The 27,555-nt window shown below is 42.6% G+C and overlaps 1 long non-coding RNA gene across 1 annotated transcript in view; it reads left to right on the plus strand.

The window, feature by feature from the left end:
• LOC140908347 (uncharacterized) overlaps window positions 1-27,555 on the plus strand; it is a 63,937-nt gene that overhangs the window by 4,690 nt on the left and 31,692 nt on the right. Inside the window, exons 2-3 of the long non-coding RNA XR_012157841.1 lie at window positions 595-656; window positions 2,396-2,472. This is a non-coding gene — a long non-coding RNA (uncharacterized lncRNA). The remainder of the gene's footprint in view (window positions 1-594; window positions 657-2,395; window positions 2,473-27,555) is intronic.

Genomic DNA, 27,555 nt, shown 5'->3' on the forward strand with positions numbered 1-27,555 from the left:
TATTCCTGATGCTGATGTGTAGCCATAAGGGGATAAAATTTCTGCCTGGATGGCATGAGACATTCTACCAGGAGTCAAACTACTCAGCCATGTAGAAGGTATATTAGCTGATGGTTCAAAGCCACTCTCTTCTGAAGGTTAGGGATGTCCAGGCTACAAACCACATAAGGTATTAGCTTCACTAAGAAGAATACAAATATTGGTATTTACATAATGCCTTTTCAGCTGAGATTTCAAGTACTTTACAGAAATTATTTAGGTTGTTGGTCCCTGCCCCAAAGAGACCTATTTTTTGTTCTACACAAACCTCTTCTAGTCATCTTACACGGTCAGCACCTTTCTCCATCCATGTGTTGAAAACAGGTTTCTAACTGAACCAGACAGCTCTGCTCCTGTCCCTCCTCCGTTCTTTCCTTTCATCTTGTTTAAACCTTTCTCTTCTGACAGCGCTCACTGTACAGCATTTTTGGCTTCCAGTGAGACTGACACCAAAGAACCATCCCACAGGAGGTAATCACGTATTGAGCAGCTAATGCCTCCAGCTCAGAGCACAGGAGTGTCTCTCCCTTGACTCACTGGTGTTTCTCTTATCAGGAAGCAAGAAAACAATGTCATCCAACTGGGACACCCACCGAGTGCACTGCCGCATTGGAGTGGTAAGTGAGTGGAAGTTCATGTTATACTATACTGTTAGACAATTTAAGACAAAACAGTGATTTTTCTTAACTGTTTAAGTGCAGCATTTGGTGTGTATATGCATGCTTTAAAAGAAAAAATGTTCAGTACCTTATTGAACATCTGTAGTAAACTTTCTCTGCATATGGCACTGGATAATGGCCAATGAGAGATTCCAAATGCCCGGCAAATCATTAATTCACTGCAAGAACAAGAGATGCAGAGATAAGCTCCTGCTTCATGTATTCCTCTATAAAACAACTTTACTTACAATCATTTAGCTTTCATGACAGTTAACCTACTTGCATTTCTCATGTGTAAATGCTCAGTCTTCATTACACTTGGCACAAAGAAATGGGTACATGCCAAACCAAGCCTTCCCAAGGGAGAGAAAAAAAGTTTTCTTTTACCATCTACAATATGTATCTGTTTGTCAGAGCTATAATAGTACTTTGCATTAGAGAAGAATTCATGGCTAATGTACAGTAAGAGCACTCCTCACTAAAACCTTTCAGCTGCTAGCACACAATATTCTAAGAAATGCAAACTGATTAAAAATTTTTATAACACATTGTTATAACTTCCCATTGTGTAGATTATGTTGTAGCACTCTCCTAAAAAGCATGGCAAAGCAAAATATTTCCTTATGGCTTTAGCAATCATACACACATCTTTAAAACATCCTGGGCCAAATTCTCTGACACATTCTCTATAAGGTGGTGAAGCACCATTGACTTGAATAGAGCTGTACTGATTTATGTCAGCAAAGAATTTGGCCCCATGATTCAAATCTGTCTGTATACCAGGTTGCTTATCAGCACTTGTTACTTGAGTTTAAACATTTCTCATCTTTTCAAGCAGGCCACACACGTAGCATTGGCTGGTAGATCTGAACTCTAGTCCTTTCTTAATAGCAGGACATGCTTTCCTTTTTCAGATTGTGCAGCAATGCACTCCTCTCCTGTGGCCATCTCTGTTGTTACCTCCATAATTGTCTTCACCACCTCCCTAATACCTCTCCAGAGCTCAGTAGACTCTCTGCCTCCAGCCCCGGTTTTGCTGTCTATCACATTTATATTTCATAATGTAGAGACTTGTTCACTTATACCAGTGTAAATCAGGAGGAACTCTGCTGAAGTCAATGTTGCTACAATGGTGTAAGTAAGAGAAGACTCAGATGTGGCAAACTTAACAAAATTATGGAACACAAGTTATTAAGATCAACACATTTCCTGTCTAGTCTGGTTTCCTCTCTACTTTCAACTAATCAGGCGTTCTATTTGTTTCCTTCTGTCTTTTATCTCCTCTTACCCATTCTACTACCTCCTTAAACTCTGGGGGGAAGTGGGAAAGTTAAGACAAAGAAGTGTTCTGCGAGCACGGAGAATCATGGTCATTCTGTTCTGCCGTGGAAGCAAGTTTCACAGTCACAGGCCAACTTCAGAAAAAAACTCAGTCTCCAATCTTGTAATTCAACATATCCACAGTTCCTGAGGAATGTATCTGTTAAGGGACATCATTGCTTCAAAAAGAGAGAGAGAGATTAGATTAGATGGCTAAATAGCTAGATGGATCGGGAGGTGGGGAGTGGGGAGAAAGGCAGTGACCTTCCCTTGTTATTTCCTTCCTTATCTAACACCCTGTCTCTGTACCCCCTCTTCCTCCTGTGCACACATCCATTGGCCACTGGCGAAACACAATTTTGATGGTGTTTTGGAAGATGAAGTACATCCAAGGAGCCTGGCGCATAAGGGATGATTGCAAGGCATGAAACATCCAAACTACAACTTGGATCAGGTACTGTTGCACCATAGACAGACAAATAGTTTGGTTCAGTTCAACAAACCAAAATATTTCAAATCAGGTCAAAGCAACTTGAAACAAAGCATTTAGTTTACAGTTTCTTGGTGGAATACTGGAAAATTTTGGCAAATTTGAAATTTTCCTGTGAAAAAAATTGATTTTGCCAAAATTTGCATGTCCCCACTCCCAGAAAAAAACTGATAGAAAATTCTCAATCAGATCTGGTATTTTCTAGGCCTTTGTAGCATTTTTTAAAAACCAGATGTCATGTCAATGAGAAAGGGGACCCCATTCATTTAATTAGAACTTTTTGTATTTCCCCGTCCCCACCGAGTTTCACATCTTGAGAGGCTTTGGAGCAGGCAGGGAGAGGAGTGAGTTTGCAGTTGCTATTTTGTTCTGGTGATTTAATTTAAGCAGCAGTGAAAACTCAAATCAAATTTAATTTGTAAGAGTGTCAGTGGCGGAGACAGACCTGAAGGAAAACATTCCTTTCTGCACTGCCAACTTCACTGGGGATTTTCCTTCTGTGCTCTAAGCTAGTCTTTTTATAACTGCTCCTCCAGTTTGAAACATATAAGGACCTCGACTGAAAGGAATTTATTAAAAATCTTGGCAATCTGCTGTATGTCATTAAACTTCACATTTTGTTATAATACATTTTACTAATTTGCATATGATGCGTTTGATTTAGTAGTTCATACACCCTGTGCCAAAAACAATAGGAAAGGGCTAAAAAATTCCAGCTTGTTGACTTGGGTAATAATTTGATTTAGCCTTTCCTGTTTGGTAAGTTTACACGAACAGTATTAAAATCTATAACAGTGTCACTCAGGCAATAATGGAGTCCCCGTCAGACCACACTAACATACCTCAGGGCTCTAAGGAGGTCAAGCATTAACCACTTGGACTAGCAGCCTTGGTTCTGATAAAGATGTGGGTTTGTGACTAAGGCCTGGTCTGCACTCAAAAGTCGCACCAGTTTAACTGAAATCATATTTTAAAAAATCCATTTAATTAAATCAGTGCAACTCCCCACATGGACACACATGAATATGTTTATGGTTCATATCAATTGAGCTGGACTTGTGTGTGTAGATAAAGCCTTAGAGGATGTTACAATGGTGGTCATTTTAAAAGTCAGCATTTCCCAAGAGATAGCAGGTCCAGGGACTCCATTTACAGGGCTTGGGGAGGGAAGAGTGATTCTAATGCCAGGCCTTTTAAAGAAGGTCACCAATACAGTAGAGTGAATACAGCAAGGTATTTTCTTTTTGCTAAAATGTAAAAATGAATTTGCGTAACTTATACTCATCCCCTTTTGACTTCGCTGAGCAATCCAGTCTGGCAAGGAGTGAACGTCTACTCTCAAATACTCAGGAATTTTAAATTTGCAATCAAATATATTTGTACTAAATATCTTTTTAAAAAAATTGCATCACAAGTTATACTGTTAACGGGAAATTTAGAAACTGTTTATACAGGGAAAATGAAGAATTCAGAGATGTTTTAATAAATGGTCGATCAATTGTCATAGAATCTAAGAGGTTTATTATAAACATAGAAGTACACCAGGAGAAGGTGCTATAGAAACAGCTATGGCATATGCTGCTCATGTCTTATAACACCTATGCATCATTTATTAACTCTTTATTCACTCTTTATAAATGTACCCTTAATAGAAGGCTGACCAGAATCTCTTTGCAGGTGGGTGAAGTGTAGGGAGGAGACAGGGACAGAGAGAGATAAATAAATGCGAGTTGCAGTATAGGGAGAGAGACCAGCAGTAGAGTGGGGTCCCACAGCAGCTGGTATGTGATTTAGCAGGATTTCTGACTTATATCAGGGGCTCAGGGGCCATTCACTTGCCAGGAATCTAATGGTGTGATTCGACAGGCTATCACATGCCAGCACTGAGTCCACCTCCAACTTTGGCACCATGATTTGCACACCAAATACTTCTACCATGTGAAAGAGAGGAGGAGATGGCACAGCCTCAGAAGTGAGGCTGTCACCAGGCAACAGATGCTGGGAAGGGGGCCTAGAAATCAGCAGCAAGGGAGGGAAGGGGCAGGAAGGGGATGTGGAGGCCTTTCCAACTGCCTTTGATGGCAGTCTGTCACACCTGGGTATTGCTGTTTGCTGCTGGATGACTGTTCTTGGAGTGGGTTTCGGCTGAGAAGGTGGCTGCCTTGGGTCAGCAGTGGGACCTGACCCATAGTCAGCTGGATTTCATCACGGACCATGAGACCGAGATGCTGCCTTGTACCAGTACTCCTGCTGGGCCAAGTGAGGCAGGTTCTGCTGCCATCATCACTGTCAAGTGCTGGTCACCCGTACAGCCCCCGGCAGCCCAAACACCTGGGCTCTACCTGCAACAAAAGTCAAACAAAACCAGCGGAAAGTGGGGGCATAACTCCTTTTACAGCAAGGGTGGGGCACTATTAACACAGCAGAGAGAAAGGTTCCTGAAATCCTACACCAGTGTCCTGCCACAGAGGCAATTAAATGAGTCACACCAGGAGCTGCTTGTGCCTTTCCCAACTAGGTATGCATTCATGAATGCAGTTATTTTCAGGCAGCCACTTAATTATGACTTATATGACATTTATCTGTAATTTCCTGTATATTCTATTACTAAACGACATATTTAATTGTGTACTTACCTGCAGTTATACCTTTGAAACACAGATGTACAGTAATAAATAAGAGTGCAGCGCACTAAATACATCACACTTGGAATATCTTACATTTTACTAGTAGCATCAAATTACACCCTGTTCCTGAGACCCTGAAAGCCTCAGTCACGTCTTCAAGTCCCTTTTCTGATTATGGGTCTACTCCAGATTTCACTGATATCAACAGGAGCCTTTCATCTGATTTCACTCTGGGCTGGATCAGGCGCCTTAAGTATGCTCACCAGTCAGGGAAGAGAAACAATGCCATGTGATTTATGTGACCAGGCACACCTGAGCGACACAGCCTAGCTTGGGAGCATTGAATAATCACATAACTGCAGCAATCAAGCCCTCACAAAACAGCGTGTGGAGTCAATCTGAAGGAGCAAACTCAGGGGAGTCAGGTGGTGCTGTGGGACATGCCACAAAGAGAAAACAAGGCACAAATCAGTGAGTAAAAACTGCAATTTATTTGCCCAGCTCTATACGAAAACCGAAAACCACCACCTTTGCGGCTTGTCTGTGTTAGTGGCATTACGCAGCCACATGAGCACTACAGCAAGAAAAAATATGCTACAGGCCTCTAGGCTCTCCTCACTATGTGGCTAAGAGGGGAGTACAGGAGCAGGAATTAGGACACATAGGGAGAGGAACTGGCAGACCATGCTCCCTGCGTCCCACCCAAGCCCAAAGATGCTCCTATCTAACGCAGGTACTTATCTGGCCCCCATCACCCTAGTGTTTGCATGCCACACAATCCTTAATGTATTTTTCCTCACAACACCCCTGTGAAATAGGACTGTGCTATTATCCCCATTTCACTGATGAGGAAATGAGGCATGGAGAGACTAAGTTCCAGATTTTTAAGGCTACTTGGGCATTTGCTATGCTCAGCATTGCAATGCATGACTGACTGAGGAAACCTGAGCTCATATTCAAAAGGGATTGAGGTGCCAAGATCTCATTGAGAATTGATGGGATTTATGCTCTTAAACTACTCAATCTCTTTCCTCAGCCCACCTGCCCTAGGCCCCCAGGAGCTGCACTGACCCCTGAGCTACTCCACCCCCTCCCAGAACGCCACCCCAAAAGTGTGAAGCTTCTGGTTTACAGTTTAACTCTTTCAGGGGCATGAAGCAGCTGTGAAGCACCCAACACACTCTCTCAAAGGTTAATACTCTGTTACTGAATCACCCAAAGCACGAAAGAGTACGGATCATACAAAAACAACAAACATCTGCAACATTCCTCTTGAGTTTACCCTTCCCTTGTGAGTCCTGGGGGGGACCATCTGTCTCATGCAGGCTGCTCCAGGCTGGGTGACCGACCCCACTCCTGGGGACCTTACCTAGCTTGTGTGACCGTGCTCTCTCCTGCCCCTCATTTTCTCTCCCTGCCTGGCTCCCTCCATTCCTGTGTGGCTCGCGATTTAAACTCCTCTTGCTGCCACTGTTCTGTCTTTTGGGTAGCTTTCCACTGCTCCTGCCTCCTCCCCTCCCTTCCCAGAAGTCGGCTACATTGGTTTCCTAAGGATGCAGCTCATCCGTAGCTGAGGTGTTGACACCTGACGAGGGTCCCTGAATCCCAAGAACCACCCCACTGTACGTTGGGCCTGGTGTGTACCTGCTCCCGCACTGGTGGAGTCACATGGACAAAGGCACCCATGACGCAGCACGCCATCAACTTCTCAATATCATCCAGAATTCTCAAATTGTAGAGACAAAGCCCCAAGTCACCACCCTGGCCACCGCACATAATCCAGCCCTGCACAAAGGAGTCAATGCCGGTAAAACCTGCTACTCGACTGCACAGGGGGAAGAGGGAGGTAGACGCTTAATGGCGGCAGAACTCCAGCAGAATGGAGCAGCGTTGTGAGACAGGTCTTTTGAGTAGAGGACCCCAGCCCTAGGGGGATGAGCCCAATTGCCTTGACCATCTGTACAATTTGGGGACAGCCGCCAGACCCCTGCTCCATAAAAACAATCACTGCTCCCCTCTAAAGAGAGCTCCAGCTGTCTCCCTTCACTGCTTGAGAAGCTTATGGAACAGCACAAAGCTTCCGGGAGGTGCGCAGTACGGCAAAAAGCAGGCCTACATCACTGGGGGCAAGTCTTAAGTCCATGCAGAAGTGCACAGAAGGGTCTGCAAGATTTCTGTGCTCCAGCGCAAATGTGCGGAAGTTAAGCATTAGGGGCTTGATCCGAAGTCAATGAAGAGACTTCAGTGAATGACTTCAGTGGTCTTTACATCAGGCCTTCATTATAATGCTCTTCAATGAGTAGCAGTAAAGCTCAAGCCCAATGCAGACCCACTCTCTTGTTCTAAATATTGGGGTGTGGGTTAGCCAGGCAGAGAGTGGGTGTGCCTGAGGAATCATGGGCTGAAGTGTGACACTGAGCATGCAGGAGGCAGGTCGCTGAATACCGCTCTCTGAGCACCACTCTCCTTAAAGCAGTTTATATCCCCACTGCCTTTTCTTTCCTCCTTGCTATTTACCTTGTGCAACACTGTGCATTAGTGCTGTATTGGGAAAAAGCCCCCAACAGGTTCCTCTCTTACTTTCACTTAACCTTCCGTTTACAATGGCCCATCAAGAAATGAGACATGACATTAGTGCTACCAGGCACTTTATCAATCACAGGCGGCTCTAACTTGGAAAAGAAAACTTCATGTGGAAGCAAAAATGACAAAACACATTAAAGGGGAAGGCAGAAAAGTACACAGATGAATACCTACCCAGGCAAAGTTGATCCAGAGAGCGATTGTGTGACCTTCAAGGTTCAAAATGAACATCAAGCTAAAGTCACTTATTGGAGCTTCTTTTGTTTCCCTTCCTGCTTGATGACTCTGTTTACTGCTTAAATGCAAATTAAGCAGAACTCACATTCCTTTGTTTGAGACAGACCTGTTTGCCAATCACATGTGTTAATTACAACATACAGTGGAATCTTGTGACTTCACAGACAATGTTGCCACACACGTTCTATCAGGACAATAATGACCAGTAAATAATGGGTTTTCAAATGATCCCTCACAAGACATACTTCGTACAAAGATTATTATAATAGTCTGTCGGGTGTAGACACGGGGGCATCATTCTGTCACAGGCTGTTCTGCATCTCACAGACTCAGACCCTTAAGGGTTCTTATGCTACTACAGAATGCAACAGAGATAATTAGTTTTCACTAGCTTAAAGTAGGGCAGGACTTTGCAGACAGACTAATTTCTACAGTTGTCAAGGAAGATTTCTTATCTAAATCCAAGAAAAAGCTTTGGAATAAATAGTTCTACTCCAAGCATCTGCGATAGCTACTACCAGCACGTATTCAAAGTGCATCCTCAGTGCACATGATGGCTTTGTTACACATCGGGCATTAGTTTAATGCTGCTAGCACTGAGCATCTCACTTATGAGGTATGGGGGAACCCACCGAAATTTGGAAAATATCCCAGATTTTACATCTGTTGTTCTAACTCACCATAGAGAGACTACAGCTGAAAAAAGAGAACATGAGGGGAAAAAATGAATGCAAACTGCTGGAAAATTGTGGGTAATTCATCCCAAAATTTCTCACTGGCCAGCCAGCAGAAAAGAAATTACAGTGAACAGCCCCTGGCCAAATCGCAAATCTGTACATGAGCTGATGCAGATCTCTCTGCAGAACATGCCACACCACAGAGAAAGAAAAACAATTAAGAAATAAAGTTTGCAACCCTGTTCCTTTATCTCCATTTCACCTACCACAACACTTCCCTCCCTCTTAACCATGTTCTGGCAGAGATGCTGTGGGAATGTTTTTGTTTGTAAATACAAATTTGTTCAAGTGGATGTGGACATTTTGGTCAGTTAGAAGGTGGAATTAATGGAGAACTTTCAGGATCTGTTTCCCCAGGTAGAAAGCTCTTCAACTCCAGCCTCTCTCTTACTGTTGCCAACTCTTGCTGTTTTATCACAAATGGTGTATTATTTGGTGATTTTCTAAAAGCCCCAGTTCTTGCAGATGAATGATTACATGAGAATCTCATTTTTTCTGGTCCAGTGGTTGCAGAGAAAAGCTTGGAAAAATGATCCAGTGCAACTGAAAGACTCAGAAACTCAAAGGCAAATAACTTACCAAAATTTACTATTCAAAAAATTGTTTTTTGGCCAAGTTCAGGATTTTTTGAAGTCTGACTCTGAGTTCTAAATGTTTGGGGTTGGCCATACTGTAGTGAACATAATATAGCAAACCATCCAGACAGACCTGATCAGAATGAATATCTATCTATCTAATCGTCTGCAGAAAGCTGACAAAACCAAAAAAATTGCTTTTTGGGACATTTTGAAATTTGAAAAAAAATGGAACCCAAAGATATTTTTTGACAAATGAAAATTTTGGGGCTGAATCCTGCTGATAACCATCAGTTTTTGGCCAAAAAATTTCAACTTTTGGTTTTCCAGTCAAAAATTTTCAAGGGAAGCAGACTTTTCTGTGAAACTGTTCATTTTATTAAAACTCAATGGTCTATTTAAAAAAAAAGTTTCAGCAGAAAACTTGACCTACTTTCGCCCAGCCTTACATCCACATGCCATTCTCTGGCAGCAGGCAAAGCAGAATTTTTTATCCTCACAACTGATTTTAGAAGGGCTGAGGAGATATGCAGGATTTATGTTCTCCCTATGGACTTGGTTGTCCTTGGCTCCTGTATGGGGGCTCCGGACTGGAGGAAGGGTTCAAGGAGTCTAACTAAGAGCCAGAGACAATTACAAATCATTTCAAAGGAAGCAGGAAGATGGGAGCATGCTAGACCAGTGGTTTTCAACCTGTGGTCTGTGGACCTCTGGTGGTCTATGGACTATGTCTAAAGGTGTGTGAAAGGTTGTTGTTACCATAGAACAGTGGTTTTCAATCTATGGTCTGCAGATCCCTGGGGGTTCGCAGACTGTGTCTGATTTCCAAAGGGGTCTGCACCTTGTCAAGGTTCCTTCCCCACTCTGAACTCTAGGGTACAGATGTGAGGACCTGCATGAAAGACCTCCTAAGCTTATTCTTACAGCTTAGGTTAAAAACTTCCTCAAGGTACAGACTTTGCCTTGTCCTTGAATCCTATGCTGCCACCACCAAGCGTGTTAAACAAAGAACAGGGAAAGAGCCCACTTGGAGATGTCTTTCCCCCAAAATATCCCCCCAAGCCCTACACCCCCTTTCCTGGGGAAGGCTTGATAAAAATCCTCACCAATTTGCATAGGTGAACACAGACCCAAACCCTTGGATCTTAAGAACAATGAAAAAGCAATCAGGTTCTTAAAAGAAGAATTTTAATTAAAGAAAAAGTAAAAGAATCACCTCTGTAAAATCAGGATTGTAAATACCTTACAGGGTAATCAGATTCAAAACATAGAGAATCCCTCTAGGCAAAACCTTAAGTTACAAAAAGACACAAAAACGGGAATATACTTTCCATTCAGCACAACCTATTTTACCAGTCATTTAACAAAAGGAAATCTAACGCATTTCTAGCTAGATTACTTACTAACTTAACAGAAGTTCTGAAGAGCATTCCTGACCTGGTCCCGGCAAAAGCATCACACAGACAGACAGACCCTTTGTTCCCCCCCCTCCAGCTTTGAAAGTATCTTGTCTCCTCATTGGTCATTTTGGTCAGGTGCCAGCGAGGTTATCTTAGCTTCTTACCCCTTTACAGGTGAAGGGGTTTTGCCTCTGGCCAGGATGGATTTTATACTTCTGTATACAGAAAGGTGGTTACCCTTCCCTTTATATTTATGACACACCTCCATTCAAAATTTTTTAGGGGTCTGCAAATGAAAAAAAGGTTGCAAACCACTGTGCTAGACCATCCCAAAGGCTGGTGCACTGTGCTCACTCCTTTTGTGTTTTCTGGAATGCCAACAGGTACATTCTGTCCTGGGACTCTCTCTGATGCAATCTGCACCACCCCCTTATTCAGAGCTGTGTGGCTAAATGCTACAATCTAGTCCTATATATTCCAAGTTGCATTTTGTCTAAATTTCCTAATGAGATGCTACAGTTGCTATAGCAATTCCACTTCAGCTTATTAATAAATGAAGAGTAACAATTAACACAGGGAAAATGAAAACATAAAATATTGATGTTTGACTTTTGTTATTGCTAGTTTTCTTGTTTCTTATTAGCAGTACAAATAATAATGGGGGTGGGGGAAGAATATATACACAGATTCCATTTTGTAAAGGACAGATTGGATTTCTGTCTTGGAGAGCTAATTTACGTAATTAATTCATAATACTAAAAAATGAGCTTCAGATAAAAGCCAAACTTATACGATGGTTTTGTATTGTGTAACCATAAAATGCACTTAGTAAAAGGATTTATCGATCACCTGATAATGAAGGAACAAGAATAAGCTTCCAAAATGCAGCACCCAATCTATATAGACTGATAGGCATAATTGATTCCTTTCAATGGGTAGGTGTTAACGCAGGAAAAGATTCAGTTATCTGAGTAGAGCAGCCTGAATGTTTAGATTGCTATTCAATAACTGCTTTGTATGATACCAGCGGCTAGAGATGTCTGTTTCATATTTTCAATCTTATCTGTCAACAGCTGTGCATAATCCTCCCTGAGTGGATCGATATAAACCAAAGGTATTGCGTTACAGGGGAGTAATTCCTCAGGAAAGGGAGCATGCATTTAAGCCTTCTTTGATAGTATTGATGTTAGTGGGCAAGCTAAAAGCTGGTAATTATCCTTCTCTCCAAAATTGATCATTTAAAAGTTTTCATGGTTTGGCCAAGCCAAAGGAAGAGAAGGCAACTGCCGACATTCCTGAAGCATGTGATAGGCCAGACAGTCCTCAAGATATCAACACTGCATGCCAACAATCTCACAAATTACTTGTTGAACCTCTAAACTTTTCCTAGGAAAAATCCTGTGAAAAGTGGCAATGACCCACACTCACACAGCACTGCTTTAGCCTCTGGCAGAATCCTGACCCCTCAAAATTAGGATTCGGGGAGTCCACACTACAGAGATGGTCTCGTTAGTACTGATGGATGGCCTCTTTATGGATATGTCCAGAGGACAAATATTCAGTCTCATTCTACTTCACCAATCCACAAATTTTGACACACTTGGCCCAGACATATTAGGGACAGCTTACTCCTGGAGACCATACATGTGGGACCCTATAGGGCACAAACTTATTCCCTACAGCTTGGTGAAATTGTAAAGTGCCACAATTCCACCAAAATTAATTTATATATTCTCAAAAAACATGATGTGTGTACCTGTCTATGTTATATTCTTTCACACTGGGTTTTCCTTTACACAGCACCATCCCTGTGAAACAGTGAATCCAGAACAAAAAGCCCCCTAAAGTTTTCTGGCTCTAATAGCTATCGGAACAAGACCACACCTCTTTAGAGAGTAGCTGGTCAAGGCTTGAAAAGATTACTAGAGACTTTTTGAATCACAATATTTCCCTGAGGGCCAGGGGAACAGAAAAAATAAGCTGGAGATAGACAACCCTCCAGACAGGAGAGTCAGAGATGAGAGCTCCTAAAATCATCCTCTGCAGATTCCAAGTCTAAGTGCTACTGCTAGCAAGGACCTTGTGGGGAGAGACTTCAGGACAGGGAGACTGATTGATTCTGCCTTCCTCATTCCAGTCAGGAGCAAGGAAACGGAGAGATCTGGTTAACAGCCAATTGCTGTTTAATTAGAGCAGACTACACAGCCTCACCAGACAGAGATTCAGGGGTTCCTGAGAGATCCTTACCATACTGGTGTTTTGTTCAGCTGATCCACGCATCACTGAAATCTCTTTTCTTTGTCAGTGGGCTCCGTTAGCCATAAGCAAACCAATAAGAAAAGGAGTACTGTGGCACCTTAGAGACTAACCAATTTATTTGAGCATAAGCTTTCGTGAGCTACAGCTCACTTCATCGGATGCATACTGTGGAAAGTTTAGAAGATCTTATTATATACACACAAAGCATGAAAAAATACCTCCTCCCACCCCACTCTCCTGCTGGTAATAGCTTATCTAAAGTGACCACTCTCCTTACAATGTGTATGATAATCAAGTTGGGCCATTTCCAACACAAATCCAGGTTTTCTCACCCTCTCCCCCCGCCCCACACACACACAACCTCACTCTCCTGCTGGTAATAGCTTATCCAAAGTGACCACTCTCCTTACAATGTGTATGAAAATCAAGGTGGGCCATTTCCAGCACAAATCCAGGTTGATTATCATACACATTGTAAGGAGCGTGATCACTTTAGATAAGCTATTACCAGCAGGAGAGTGGGGTGGGAGGAGGTATTGTTTCATGGTCTCTGTGTATATAATGTCTTCTGCAGTTTCCACAGTATGCATCCGATGAAGTGAGCTGTAGCTCACAAAAGCTTATGCTCAAATAAATTGGTTCGTCTCTAACGTGCCACTAGTACTCCTTTTCTTTTTGCGAATACAGACTAACACGGCTGTTACTCTGAAACAAGCAAACCAATGTTTCTGTACTGAATGTATCCTGAATCAACCATTAATAACAACAGCTAATAGTAATATGTAGCATGTATATAACACTTTTCATCCACAGATCTCAAAATACTTTACAAAGGAGGTAAATATCACTGTGCCCATTTTACACATGGGGAAACTGAGGCATGGGGAGAGAAGTGACTTGTGATTTAGGAGATTGGTCATTTGTAAGAAGGATCCATTCAGTGAGGAGTCTTGGAGGAGACAATGGTATTAGTCTATTTGCACTGAATTTATTTAACCGGTGTTTTCCTACCCTTTCCTATCACTATGGTAGTTTAATAAAAGCCAGTGAGGGTGGGCTGTGTACTGCATGTGTTTTCACTATCCAGTTTGTGTCTTTATGTGAGCGATGCTCTTATTCATTTCAGTGGATTGCACTTTGTTTTCCCATGCCATTTCCTAGGCATACTGGGGCCTGCACTCCGTGAATGCAAACTCTTTCCCACATTGCACCTTTTAAAGGTAGGTAATAGATAAACACCAGGAGAGCTCTCCAACCTTTCATGAAACCTAGGTCGCCTGCTTAATGCCTGAGGACTTCTGCCCAGAAAATATCCCACTCGCCCTTGAGGTGAGTGAATGGAGTCCCTGGAGAGTAATGTTCTAGCCAAGATTTTCAAAAGCAGCTAGTGATTTTCAGTGGATACACTGGGATACCTTAAGGGGGGAAAGTGATGTGTGCCCACCTTCTGCAATGAAAGTGCCTTAAGATAGGCACCCAAAATTACCTGTCACTATTGAACATCTTATTCTGCATAAGTGTATTTATTTACATACGCAATGCATCCATCGAGGTGGGTAAAGGTCTAATCTGAATTTCTGTTTGATCGTATGAGTGCAGCCCTTGTTCCACTTCTCCCCAGCTCTGCCTCTTCTTTGTTTATTTCTCTCACTTGCTCTGTCCTCCCTAAATTTACTCTGTAAGTTCTTCAGGGGAAGGCCAGTGTTTTCTACTTGTTTCTTTAAAGTGTGCATCAGAGGCAAGGAAATGATCCACATCCAGGGTGAAACCATTGGGAACTGGAGGAAAAACATTTTCAGTGAAGGGTCTGTTGGCATGAAACATCCTAAGAAATCAGAATAGGCTGTAGCCTGATTGTTTTCATAATTTGGTGCAAAGCCCGTCCTTTTGAAGAAGCCTGCCCAGAGTAACAGAAGCTAAGAGGAACAAAGCAAAGGAGGCAGATGGAGGAGGAGAGGCAAAGATGGAGACCACAAATACCGACTTTCCAATTTGCTGTGTAGTGCTTGACCCCCTGGCTCTGCCCCAGGCCCCTCCCACACTCCACTCCTTCCTCCAAAACCCCACGCTCTCCCAGCCTCTTCCTGCCCCCGCCCCATTCCGCCCCTTCCACTGAGCGCACTGCATCCTCGCTCCTCTCCCCTCGCCCCCAGAGCCTCCTGCAGCTGGTCATGGCGGGCAGGAGGTGCGGAGAGGGATGGGGAGGAGTTTATCAGATGGGCCTGCTGGTGGGCAGGAGGTGCAGGGAGGGAAGAGGGGGAGCTGATAGGGGTGCTGCCACTGGGTGCTCAGCACCCACCATTTTTTCCCACTGGGTGCTCCAGCCCCAGAGCATCCACAGAGTCAGTGCCTATGATGGAGACAGTGTGGGAGGAGAAGGAGAAGAAGAACTCTACATTTACCAGCAGCCCAAGCCCTGAGAGAGCAAGGGAGCATTTTGATTATACTCTATGTCACTCTTAGTTCTATATTTTGGTGCCTCAATTGAGAATCCCTTCCTTCCATTAGTGAGCAATTACTGCCACAAAGAATCCCACTGGCTTCAGTGGAACTACTTGTGTGAGTAACTGCTCACCAGTGGAAATAAAGGACTCACAATTTGGCCCATGGCGACTGGCATACTATAAATACCATAGATCTGATTTAATTGTGATACTCTGAATGCCAGGTCTGGTTGTATTAGCTGGAAACTGTGTCTTTTCATCAATAGAAGTTGATCCAAGAACATAAGAATGGCCATATTGGTCCATCTAGCCCAGTGTCATGTCTTCTGACAGTGGCCAATGTGCTTTAGAGGGAATGAACAAAACAGGGAAATCATCAAGGGATCCATCCCCTATCATTCAATCCCAGTTTCTGGCAGTCGGAGCCTGGGGACACTCAGCACATGGGTTGCATCCCTGATCATTGATGAACCTATCCTCCATGAACTTATCTAATTCTTTTTTGAACCCAGTTATGGTTCTGGTCTTCACAACATCCCCTGGCAATGAGTTCCACAGGCTGTATGTCTGTTGTGTGGGAATAAGTACTTCCTTTTGTTTATTTTAAACCTGCTGCCTATTAAATTTCATTGTGTGACCCCCTGGCTCTTGTTTATGTGAAAGGGCAAATAACACTTATTTACATTCTGCACACTGCTTATGATTTTATAGATCTCCATCAGATGCCCCCTTAGTCATCTCCATTCCAACCTGAAAAGTCCCAGTCATTTTAATCCCTCCTTATATGGAAGCTGTTCCATACCCTTAATCATTTTTGTTGCCCTTCTCTGTACCCCGCAAAATAAACGTGATACTAGTTTCAGTACCTGTTAGCATAGAACTTATTGGTTCCCTTCAGTTTTGCATAGTTCAGTACTGTCCCCTTTTAAATTTCCTCTGGTCCAGTGGATACAGACTAATGGCTAGTCTCTATAACATTGTAGGGTCAGCATGATCCACAGCACTCACTGGTCAGAAGAAAGTGTGCTAGAACCATGCCAGCAATAACTGTGTTTAAAGCAGGTGGTTTCAACTCTGATGCGGACAGATGAGCGCTCTGTTGTCACTGGCCCTGCATGGCTGTGTAAGGGGAAGGGGACGTAAAGAAAGGGGCACAAGAAGCCTCTCATCCTTACACGTGTATCCAAGAGCCACTCACAACAGCAGCCCTCATGCTTACTCATTTGGTAGCCCTCTAACTTCTGGGGCATCAGCTCAAGAAGTGAAGGCCAACACCGCATGTGGCTCATTGCTAGTACTGAAGGGTAGGGGAGGTGGGAATTGTGCTGCATTAGTAGCAGTGCTGTCTTCCAGATGAGATGTTAAATAATGTTCCCTTGAATTTGACCAGGTGAAAACTGCAGTGCCCTTATCACTTTTCCAGCAGGCTGGGGAGGAGGGGGAATGGCATCGTAGCCAACATTTACGTTTCAAAAAATAGATTCTGATGCCTGAGGGCCTGTGTGGGCTGCATACACAGAGCAGGACCTTTGAGTCAGAAGGGACCTTTGAGCTCATCTCCAGTCCGACCTCCTGCACATTGCAGGCCATGGAACCTCACTACCCACTCTTGTCATAGACCCTAACCTCTGGCTGAGTTACTAAAATCCTCAAAACATGATTTAAAGACTTCAAATTACAGAGAATCCACCATTTACATTAGTTTAAATCAGCAAGTGACCTGTGCCCCATGCTGCAGAGGAAGGCGAACCCCCCTCTCCCCCTTCCCCTCTCCCTCCCCCCCCTGCCCGGACATTCACCTATGAACTCATTGTTCTACCTGAAGCACCTTGGGATAAACTGGACCGGATCCTCAGCTGGTGTAAATCAGAGTGGCTCCAGTGAACTCAATGATATTATGTTAGGATGTAGCCCCCTGTGCTGTGTAAAGGGTTCTTTGATTCTTTTCATTTCAGCCTTAATGTATGTCCTTAATTCTTGCAGGTTTTGATCTAAAATGGGCCATAGAGTGTACAGATGACTGCGCTAGTCTTGTCTAAACTAGAAACACTGAGTTTAGTGAAACAGGTTTAAAATCAGTCTAACTAAAGCAGTGCAAACCCCGAGTGTAGACACACTTAAACCTATTTAACCCTTATTAAATCAATTTAGTATGTCTGCATTTGCGGTTTGCGCTGGCTTAATTAGATGGATTTTACATCAATTTAAGTGAACCAGTACAACATTTCTAGTGTAGACAGGGCCACATGCCCTTGGCAGTGTGACGAGTGTGAAAGACTGCGTAAGGAGCTTAAGAGCTCTTCTCTCCTTTAGAAGCAGCAGCAAAATTTTACCTATGCAGCCTCAGAATGGAGGAGGAAGTCCATATTCTCAATAGTATTCTGGTGCCTGTCTCCTGTTCACCTGATCTGGGCTGGAATAGGTTGTCTTCATGCATTACATACCCTTTAACTTTTGTTTAGCCTAATTTGGACTGGTGACTTAAATAACAAGCCGCCTCAGAATGCTGTCCTCAGGACCCTAAGAAGCAAAGTCACAAACACAGAGAGACACGCACTGTAGGCTATCAGGAAATGACAAAGCCATACCTTTTTCCAATGAAGGCAATGTTAATTAAAATTCTTGTAAATGTTACTAGAAAAAATGCTTCACAAATTAACTAGATATTTTAATCTTACAAATGAGGGACAGGAAGTAATATTTGGCAAAGGTTAAAGAGCTATTTTGCACGCTGATTGCAGGGTTTGTGGCATTCTCTCTGACAACAGGAAACAAATTTCTCTAATTCCCCCTCAAACGAGGGCGTTTTTCGCTCGTTTGCTGCTGCTAATGGAGCGCTGTTATTTTTAAATTTCCTGAAGCAGAGGTGAGGATGGCTCAGGTTAGTTAATGAAGTGAGACTAAGACTACATGACCATGCTACAGCCATTCATGCTCTTTAGTGCTTTGAAGGCTTGCACACTGTAGGAATCAGGCCAGAATAATCACGCTAGAGTTTGCAATTTTATCCTCATCAGTTTTAATGAAGATAAAGGGGCTCACTTAATGAGTCCACTTGGGCTTAACAAATTAACCACACTTCTGAAAAGGTGTGTGTGAACAGAATATTTGTCCTCATAACATTCATTAGGAAGGATAAAATTAACTAACCTTTTTCTATCTGTCTTTAGCCATCGCTATATCTTTGCCCTCACTGCCTAAAGAAGGCCACCCAGCTGACATGTCAATTCTGATATTATTCCCAATACGCCTTTTACTAAACCCTCTGTTCCATTATCATTTCACAGCCTTAATACTGATTTAAGCTTTTTACATTTAAAAAAATATTATGTTTGTCCTGTACCATCCTGACTTTCAGATGAGCATCATCAATTAACCAACAGCTGGTCACATTTTTTGACACTTGCTCAAGTTTTTCTTGAAAATAACCACTGGACTAATGTTAGAGACCTTCTTGATTCCTTTGCCCACTTCCACTGACTCACTACAGAGTTGTGGTCAGATCACATTATCCCTGTGTCTCAGTTTAGCCACTACCTGTAAGTTAGGGATAATAATATCTGCCTTACTGTACTGTTGTGACAGACTGGTTTCAATCTGTCAGTAACTCATTTGATATAGAGCAGAACTGATGTTACGAGGCAAGGCTAAGAATCATATGAGTCTTGGCTCTGTAAACTCAGAGGCAAAGCAGACAATGAGTTATCTGCTACTTTAACACTTTTTTTCACAGAGAAAAAGGTGAGTAGCCTCCTCAAAGACACACAGTCATTGGGATATGGTAGAGCGAGGGTTGCAAATGTAGGTTAAAAGTCCCCATTTGCCTGGAACTTCCCTCAAAGGATGATTTAAGGTGACAACATACAAAGGTGTAACAGACAAGAACTGAGGGGTTGTCTATACTAGGAATTAGCATTCATTTCAGGAGTCTGTGGCCAGCAACTGGTGTAGTTGCACCAGTGCAAACCTCTTGTGTGGATATAGGCAAAGCTGCTATTTGCACTAGTTGGGACAGTGCTTGAAACAGCTGTAAACTCCCCCAGTGCAAATCACAACATTCACACTCAGCGTTTGAACTAGTGCAGCTTATGGCTGAAATCTCCAGTACAGAAAAGCCCTGCTTAGATCCAGCACTGAATAAAATCCTGAGGGATCTTGCAAACAAGCCCTGAGGAGAAGAAGGGTGTTTGGCCTGACAATAAGCCAGGCATATCAAAGAAATCTGAGCGATATACCCAGGCCATGAAGAACACTTGAGAGACCTAAAACCAGAGGCAACGCACTGGGAGAGGGGAGAGAATGCGGGGTCACGTGCCCCCTCAGATTTGCTGCTGGGCTTGTACTGAGCAGGCTCACACGGACTCAGCATGCTCAGTAACACTTCTGAAGCTGGCTGCCCTCACGCTGCCCCCCCTCCCCCCCATTGGCAGGCATGGGTTGTCTCTTCCTAAAACCATGAAGATTTTACTCTGAAAGGCTGGGAGGCCAAAAAAGGATGAGAGTGGAAAAAGGGAACAGCAAGGGTTCACTTTTGTTTCTGGTCATTTTCACTTCTTGGTCCTTGTGCATTAGTGCAATGCCATTTGAGCTGATAGCTCTTCTAGGAAAGGTTCACTTCTAGAAAAAGTTTACTGAAAGTATTAATAAAGACACAAACATATTTTTGAATCTATATTCAAGTAATTGATCTGTTAAATGTTTAGTACTGCAAGTGGATTTGGGCACTCAAAGAGCTTTGCTTGCTTAGCCTAACCAAAAGAAGGTTTAGGGGAGATATGATTGCTCTCTATAAATATATCAGAGGGATAAATACTGGAGGGGGAGAGGAATTATTTAAGCTCAATACCAATGTGGACACAAGAGCAAATGGATATAAACTGGCCATCGGGAAGTTTAGAGTTGAAACTAGATGAAGGTTTCTAACCATCAGAGGAGTGAAGTTATGGAATAGCAGTGGGGGCAAAAGACCTATCTGGCTTCAAGATTAAATTCGATAAGTTTATGAAGGAGATGGTATGATGGGATAACATGACTTTTGCAATGAATTGATCTTTTAACTATTCATGGTAAATAGGCCCAATGGCCTGTGATGGGATGTTAGATGGGGTGGGATCTGAGTTACTACAGAGAATTCTTTCCTGGGTATCTGGCTGGTGAATCTTGCCCACATGCTCAGGCTTCAGCTGATCGCCATATTTGGGGTCGGGAAGGAATTTTCCTCCAGGGCAGATTGGAAGAGGCCCTGGGTTTTTTTTGCCTTCCTCTGTAGCATGGGGCACGGGTCACTTGCTGGAGGATTCTCTGCTCCTTGAAGTCTTTAAACCAAGATCTGAGGACTTCAACAGCTCAGACATAAGGGAGAGGTTTATTGCAGGAGTGGGTGGGTGAGATTCTGTGGCCTGCATTGTGCAGGAGGTGAGACTAGATAATCATAATGGTCCCTTCTGACCTTAATATCTATAAGTCTCCCGTCTGAATCAGCAGTTCGTTAAGGTGTAGTAGGGAACTTTTAGTGTGCATCAGTAGGGTCTACATGGACGCTTAGTGTGTTGTATGCTGGAAAACTGTAATTTTATACCCCAGCTTGCTGCACAGGAAGTGTTCATGTAGAGATGCCAATGGTATTGTTTTATTCAATATCACCACTGGAGCTGTGCGAATAATGGATTTTTTGGTTTGCTGGCAATTCCAAAAAATCTTAAAAAAACAACTACAGTTGTTTTGGGTAATCCCAGAAATCTTCTTTTTCTGAATTTTCTGAAGTTAATTGAAAACATTGAATTTTTTTTATTTAGGGGTTAGATGAAACGTTCCACTTCAATTTTGACTAATTTTAAAGGTTTTATATTAAAAAAAAATTAAACAAACTTTCAAAATGAAAAGTTGTTTTGAACCATAAAAACCATAAAAATGTTGAAACAAAACATGTAAATATTTTTGTATTTTTTTTAACTGCCAAAGAAGTTTTTACCAAAAACTTATGCTCACCCGTAGTCATGCCATCTAAGGCGATCCTGTTTAGATGCGCTTTGTCAGAGAGTCAGGGTAGTTGCTTTGTGGTGACTATTTCTTTCGTTTTATTCTGATTTCCTCTCTATTTTTGCTACATATGGTTTTTAACTAGTCCATTTGACTCACAGACCATGTCTACACTTACCGGTAGATCAGCAGTTGCTGCGATTGATGCAGCGGGTGTCGATTTAGCGGGTCTAGTGAAGATCCACTAAGTCAGTGGCAGAGCGCTCTCCTGTTGCCTCAGGTATTCCAGCTCCCCAAGAAGAATATGATAAGTCGGTGGAAGAGCATCTCCTGTTGACACAGCATTGTGTAGACACCACAGTAAGTCAAACTAACCTATGTTCACTTCAGTTGCGTTATTCACCGTGGTAGTATAGACAAGGTCTTAGCCTGACATATTAAAGGGAGGAGATATGGAATCTACCCTATTGGGAAGCATCGGTCTAAAGGGCACAGCCTATGGAGTCCTCTTCCATAATGTGGGACTTGTAGGTCAGCAAACACCAAATGACCACAGATAGGAACCGGGTTTGATAAGTAAAACATGACAAATGTTTTGTAAGGTTTGCTTAATAAATATTTCCAGAGTGATAGTCGATTGGGCACCATATGAGCTCATTCCAGACTGTTTAAGTGCACTGCCCTCTGCATGGGGCTACTCTTAAAAAGCATACAAAATGTCAGTGAATGCAGAATTCTGCTGCCAGCTGCTTTAGTGCACTGTTTTATGGCTGGAGCATGTAGCACCAGGCGCAATAGACTGCTCCATCGTTCATTTTGCTTCTGGGTGCAATTCAAGGTGATGGCCTCTATAATTTAGGTCCTTACTGTCTCACTGTGCTCCACCCTAATACTTGGGATGAGCTGGGATCCCCAGTCTGATATTTTGCATGGATTGTTACAGCTGGGGACCAGAGAGAAGGCATTCTTGATTAAAGGCCCTTGACTGCAACTTGCTTCTCCTGTTGCTCTGACAGACTCAAACTGGTTGATCTTCAGAGTCCATTGCAAGGCATATGCAGGCGGAGAGGCCGTGTGGTCCAAAGTATAGAGGGGCAGAATTAGAATTAGACTGGCTTCTCTGACTTCATTAAAGTGAGGATATTGCTATTTACCTCCTTTGTGAAGGGCTTTGAAATTGACGTAGGAAAAGGGATGGGCGCATCTATACTGGTATAAAGTATCAGAGGGGTGGCCATGGTAGTCTGGATCTGCAAAAGCGGCAAAGAGTCCTGTGGCACCTTGTAGACTAACGGATGTATTGGAGCATAAGCTTTCGTGCCACAGGACTCTTTGCCACCTGTACTGGTATAGTTATGCTGGCTGAACCCCATAGTGGAGATGCAGCATAAGTACCTCCCTGAATGACATTAGAAGTGCTGACAGAAGCACTCTTCTATCGGCATAGTTGCATCTCTACCGGGGGTTTTGCCAGCGTAACAATGTCAGCCTAAACACAATAGCTATGCCAGCAAAACGTTGTAGTGTAGACTAAACTCAGCTTTTCTCTAAGGTGCTGACATGCTTGAAAAGATAGCTTGAGAAGGGACTGAGGCTTTTAGCTCTTTTTCACTTTGACGTTGGGTAAGCTAGTTATATTTTAACGTATGTAGAACTAATGATTGTCTCATATAAATTAGAGGTTACAGCCAGTGAACTTTGTAAACTGAAAAACAAAGGAAAGGCTCAGATCCCCAGCTAGAGTAAACCAAACTGAATTCAAAGGATCTAAGACAAGTTACAATCTGTAAGCATTTATAAAGAACCCATCCCAGAGACTAGGCACTGCAGGCCTAGTCACTGGTGGTCATTACAGCCTACAGGAGTATTTACCTTGAGTTCTTGAAAAGAAAGTTCTTCCCCAGGCAGAGCAATAACAGAGTTAGATGGTCAAAACAGGAAATGCAAAGTATTATTATTAAACCAGAATACTTCCATACCCCATAAAAAAGACGGAGGCCAAAAGTTAAACTACTAATTGGATCAGTGGTTATTTCTAGAAAGGTATTGACATTCTGAATGACTCACCAAGGAATCCTCAATCCAATCCTCAAGAAGAATATCATTTAAGAAGAGAAGATGGTGATTATTTCTGAAGTATTTGCAATAACGATTTCTCACCAGTCATGAGCTTGGAAGGAAGAACAAAATTCTCGTCCTTTATTATTGTCAGCGCTGTCTTTTCAATGATAAAATACTTATTTTCCTCCTGTCTCTTTCCAGTGAAAAGCACTGATCAGCAGGAACTCCTCGTTAACCTGATCATAAAGCTATCCCTTTGCTGAGCCATTTAAAATGTCTCCCCAGGTTCCAAGGCCTGTCATTTCAATCTCTGGGTCATGCCATATTATTTTGTCTTGCCAGCAATGGCATGTAGCTGAAAAAAATTCAGAAAACCTGACCCAAGCCAGAGAAAAGATCTGAGTTTTCATGCCTTCTGGGGTTAATTGTACTGCAAATCAATTTGATGAATACTGTGGATTTCTACCCCCTTCCAACATTTGTAAAAGTGGACCAGAAACTACAATGTACTTGTTAGCTTTTCATGCTCCATCTATCTTTGTTTGCTTAACCCCTTGATCTACAGAGGATGTATCCAAATAGACATCTCCCAGCAATTGGTTACATAAAGGATTCAGTTTGCTCATCCCTCTCAGACTTTTCTGAAGAGGGAAGTAGGCAGCATTACCGCCCTCTGTGGTGTGATAATACATTAAAACCCCTCTTTCATCATCTCATTTATGATTTGAAATTACATTGCACTGTAACATTAGAAGATCCACGATCCACCGAGATAGGCTAATTTTAATGATTAACTGAGGTTAAATTTTACTTCAATGCTCTATTGTCATTATGGAATTAGTATTAACAGTCATGTACTGTGAGCATTCTAATGAGACCAACTATAACTGACAGTACCAAGGAGCAGAAATTCTGTAAACTTAGACTGAGTTGATAACATTTAAAAAAAAAAAACACCCAAGACATCCCCAGTTCAATGCTAGGATGTTTTGGTCCTCTGGCAACGTAAAACCCAATAACATTTTTTCCCTTCCTCTCTCTAGCTGTTTTTAATTGCACCTGGATGAAATTAGCAGAAAGAAAATCAACACTTGTAAAAATGTCTCATTACAGAATGATGGCGGGATATGTCCCTGTAAACTCCAGCAGTTTATTGTACCTCAGCCATAAAATCTTTAATGGCTCCAAGCGTGCCTCTCATGTCTGCTTCAAAAAGCATGTGAGAATAGGTGCGGCATGGGGATGCCAACTGTAAGGATTGTACATCCTTTTATCGGTATTTTTATCCTTCAAAATTACTATGATCAGACTGTTCCATTTTATTATTATTCTGAACCCCATGATACCTCTATTATTCTCTTTTACTCTCTCCTTAAAGACCAGCCCAGATCCTCAGCCAGCATAAAATGGCATTGCTCCATTGACACACACCAGCAGAGGACGTGGTCCAACCTTTTGGTGGCACCCTCTTCCAGCAACAGTAACCTGACTTCAGCTCCCTTTGGGCACTATTGGTGCCATTCATTGTACCGGTTTTCTTTGCCCTTCAATTATAGCCTAATCTGTAATAGTAAAGTTAACGCTCGTTTAGTATACAGTGGTCTGAGAAAGTTCAGCCCCCTCCCAGATAAGCTACAGGAGTGAGCTTGTCATTAGAATGAAGACCCTGAAATACACACGGGAAACAGTTCAATACCTTTACTCTTATTTGCAAATTTATTGTCAAAATAAAAAAGATCATGCATGCCACAACAGAGCAAAGGAGAGAAAGATAACACAGAATGTCCAGCATTTGCATGACTCACATCATCCCTTGTGGGGAGTCCTGGAATAGAGGTGGTGATATCTCAGGTATCAATAGGTGATCTCCTGGTGTTCCCCATGGCACATAGCCCAGGTAACAGCTTTTATAATTTGTTAAACTGATGCCCACTGTATCTTATACAATAAGAGTTTCAGCCCTTTTTTTCTTATCTGTACATAGATTCATAGATTCATAGAAGGTTAGGGTTGGAAGGGACCTCAGGAGGTCATCTAGTCCAACCCCCTGCTTGAAGCAGGACCAATCCCCAATTTTTGCTCCAGATCCCTAAACGGCCCCCTCAAGGATTGAACTCACAACCCTGGGTTTAGCAGGCCAATGCTCAAACCACTGAGCTTGGGGGTCCCCAATTTCTATAGGTTAATCAACCATTTACTTCATACGCATTAGCATTTACATCACTTGGTTGCTATAGCGTTAGTGCGGTTTAATACTTGAGACTTTCAATTATACATATTCCTTAAAACTATGCTAAAATATCAGTAACCCGTGTTTGTGGTTGCTTGCCCCATACCAGACATGTGACTTCTTACACTTGTTCATCACAATCCTTAATCTTGTGACTTAACGGTCATTTCTCTGCCCCCACTTTTGTCAAGCTAGGCCTTGCTTAGGTATGCTAGGCTGTTTTACAGGCCTTAGGCCTGCTGGTCCTTTACTTGTGTTGCAGCATCAATGAATACTCACACACTACTTAGATAGGCTACACTTTGCCTATCACCTTCCCACTCTTCTCTCCCCTTGCAACCTTGATTTTATCCTCTGCTTCAAAGCTTGTCTAGTTCTCTCCTGAATATCCTGGTCCTCTTTGACAATCCAGCTGTCACTTCATCATGTCGTTTGGCTGTTTTTCACTTTTCTGTCATGAGACTTTGATCTACCCATTGGAGCCTCCTATTCGCTGACAGCCATTTATGCCTCATTATATCCTTGGCAGTTTCATTTTTCATTCTGTCTTCTCTAGTTGATCTTCATGATCCTTTTCAAACATTTGTTTTCAACGTTCATTTGACTCTCTACCTTTGTTTTCATGTGTACATGGTTCATGTCCCTGTAGAATCCTTGAGATGATGCCCACCTTGAAAGCCCTTCATTCTTGTACAGTCAGTCTGCCTCTTGTTTTCAAGGCCGTAAAAGCCTCCTGGCCAAAGGTAATGCATTAAGTGACTCAACAGCAACCTAAATTTGATGTTTTCTCAATGAAGTCTAGTCCTTTTCTGCCAAAAGGAAAATCACATGATGGCAGAGAATATAAAAACGGAGAAAATGGGGGACCTTCTGGCACAGGGTAATATAAGAGGAATTCTCTCCTTTCCCCCCAAATTCCTCTCCCCCAAAAGAAAAGCCAAGTGCAGTCTCTGTTGTTACCTCTGCCTGACACATCTTAGCTTGAGGTTCAAGGATTTGCAGCAGAATAGTCAATCTTCTCTATTTCTGGGTCTACCATCAGCAGAATCTCTTTTTGTCTGTATTCCTGTATCTTTCAGGTTTCAGAGTAGCAGCCGTGTTAGTCTGTATTCGCAAAAAGAAAAGGAGGACTTGTGGCACCTTAGAGACTAACCAATTTATTAGAGCATAAGCTTTCGTGAGCTACAGCTCACTTCCTCAGATGCATATCGTGGAAACTGCAGCAGGCTTCCACGATATGCATCTGAGGAAGTGAGCTGTAGCTCACGAAAGCTTATGCTCTAATAAATTGGTTAGTCTCTAAGGTGCCACAAGTCCTCCTTTTCTTTTTGTATCTTTCAGGAATCTCATATGGTTTTATTTCACTGATCTTGAACTGCAGCTTTTACATTCTGAAATTCCTGTTATTTTGTCCAGCAGCTTTATTTAGGACTATGTCTCCACTGCCCTGCAATTCGGCCCATGAGGGCACGAACGGCAGTGTGCACCGAAGTGATACTTGGGGAGGACTACGTTAATGCAAACGAAGGACCTCTAAGTTTGCACCTGCAGCATCCAAATGGGGGAGTTAGAGTATAGCACATTGGTAGTTTCATGGTCTGTGTTCCACAACACAACAGATCTTATCTCAATTTCTTGTCCTTCCTTAGGGTCCAATATTGAACTAAACAATGCATTCCCTTCACCAAAAATTGAAACATTCTATGCACTTGAGGCACTACGGGAGAATTCCACAAAAATATTCAGGCATTGCAATGGCTAACCCCTAAATACCCTGCCATCTAGTGGAATTCATAGCCCAGACTTAGGTATCCAAGCTCCCATACAATGCATGGTGAGATCTGGGTGCCTAAATGGACTGAGGGGGGAGCTGCCTAAACTAGCCAGGAATGAAATGCAGAGGAATGGGGTGGGG

The sequence above is a fragment of the Lepidochelys kempii genome, chromosome 3, assembly GCF_965140265.1.
Source record: "Lepidochelys kempii isolate rLepKem1 chromosome 3, rLepKem1.hap2, whole genome shotgun sequence".
NCBI classification, from domain to species: domain Eukaryota; kingdom Metazoa; phylum Chordata; order Testudines; family Cheloniidae; genus Lepidochelys; species Lepidochelys kempii.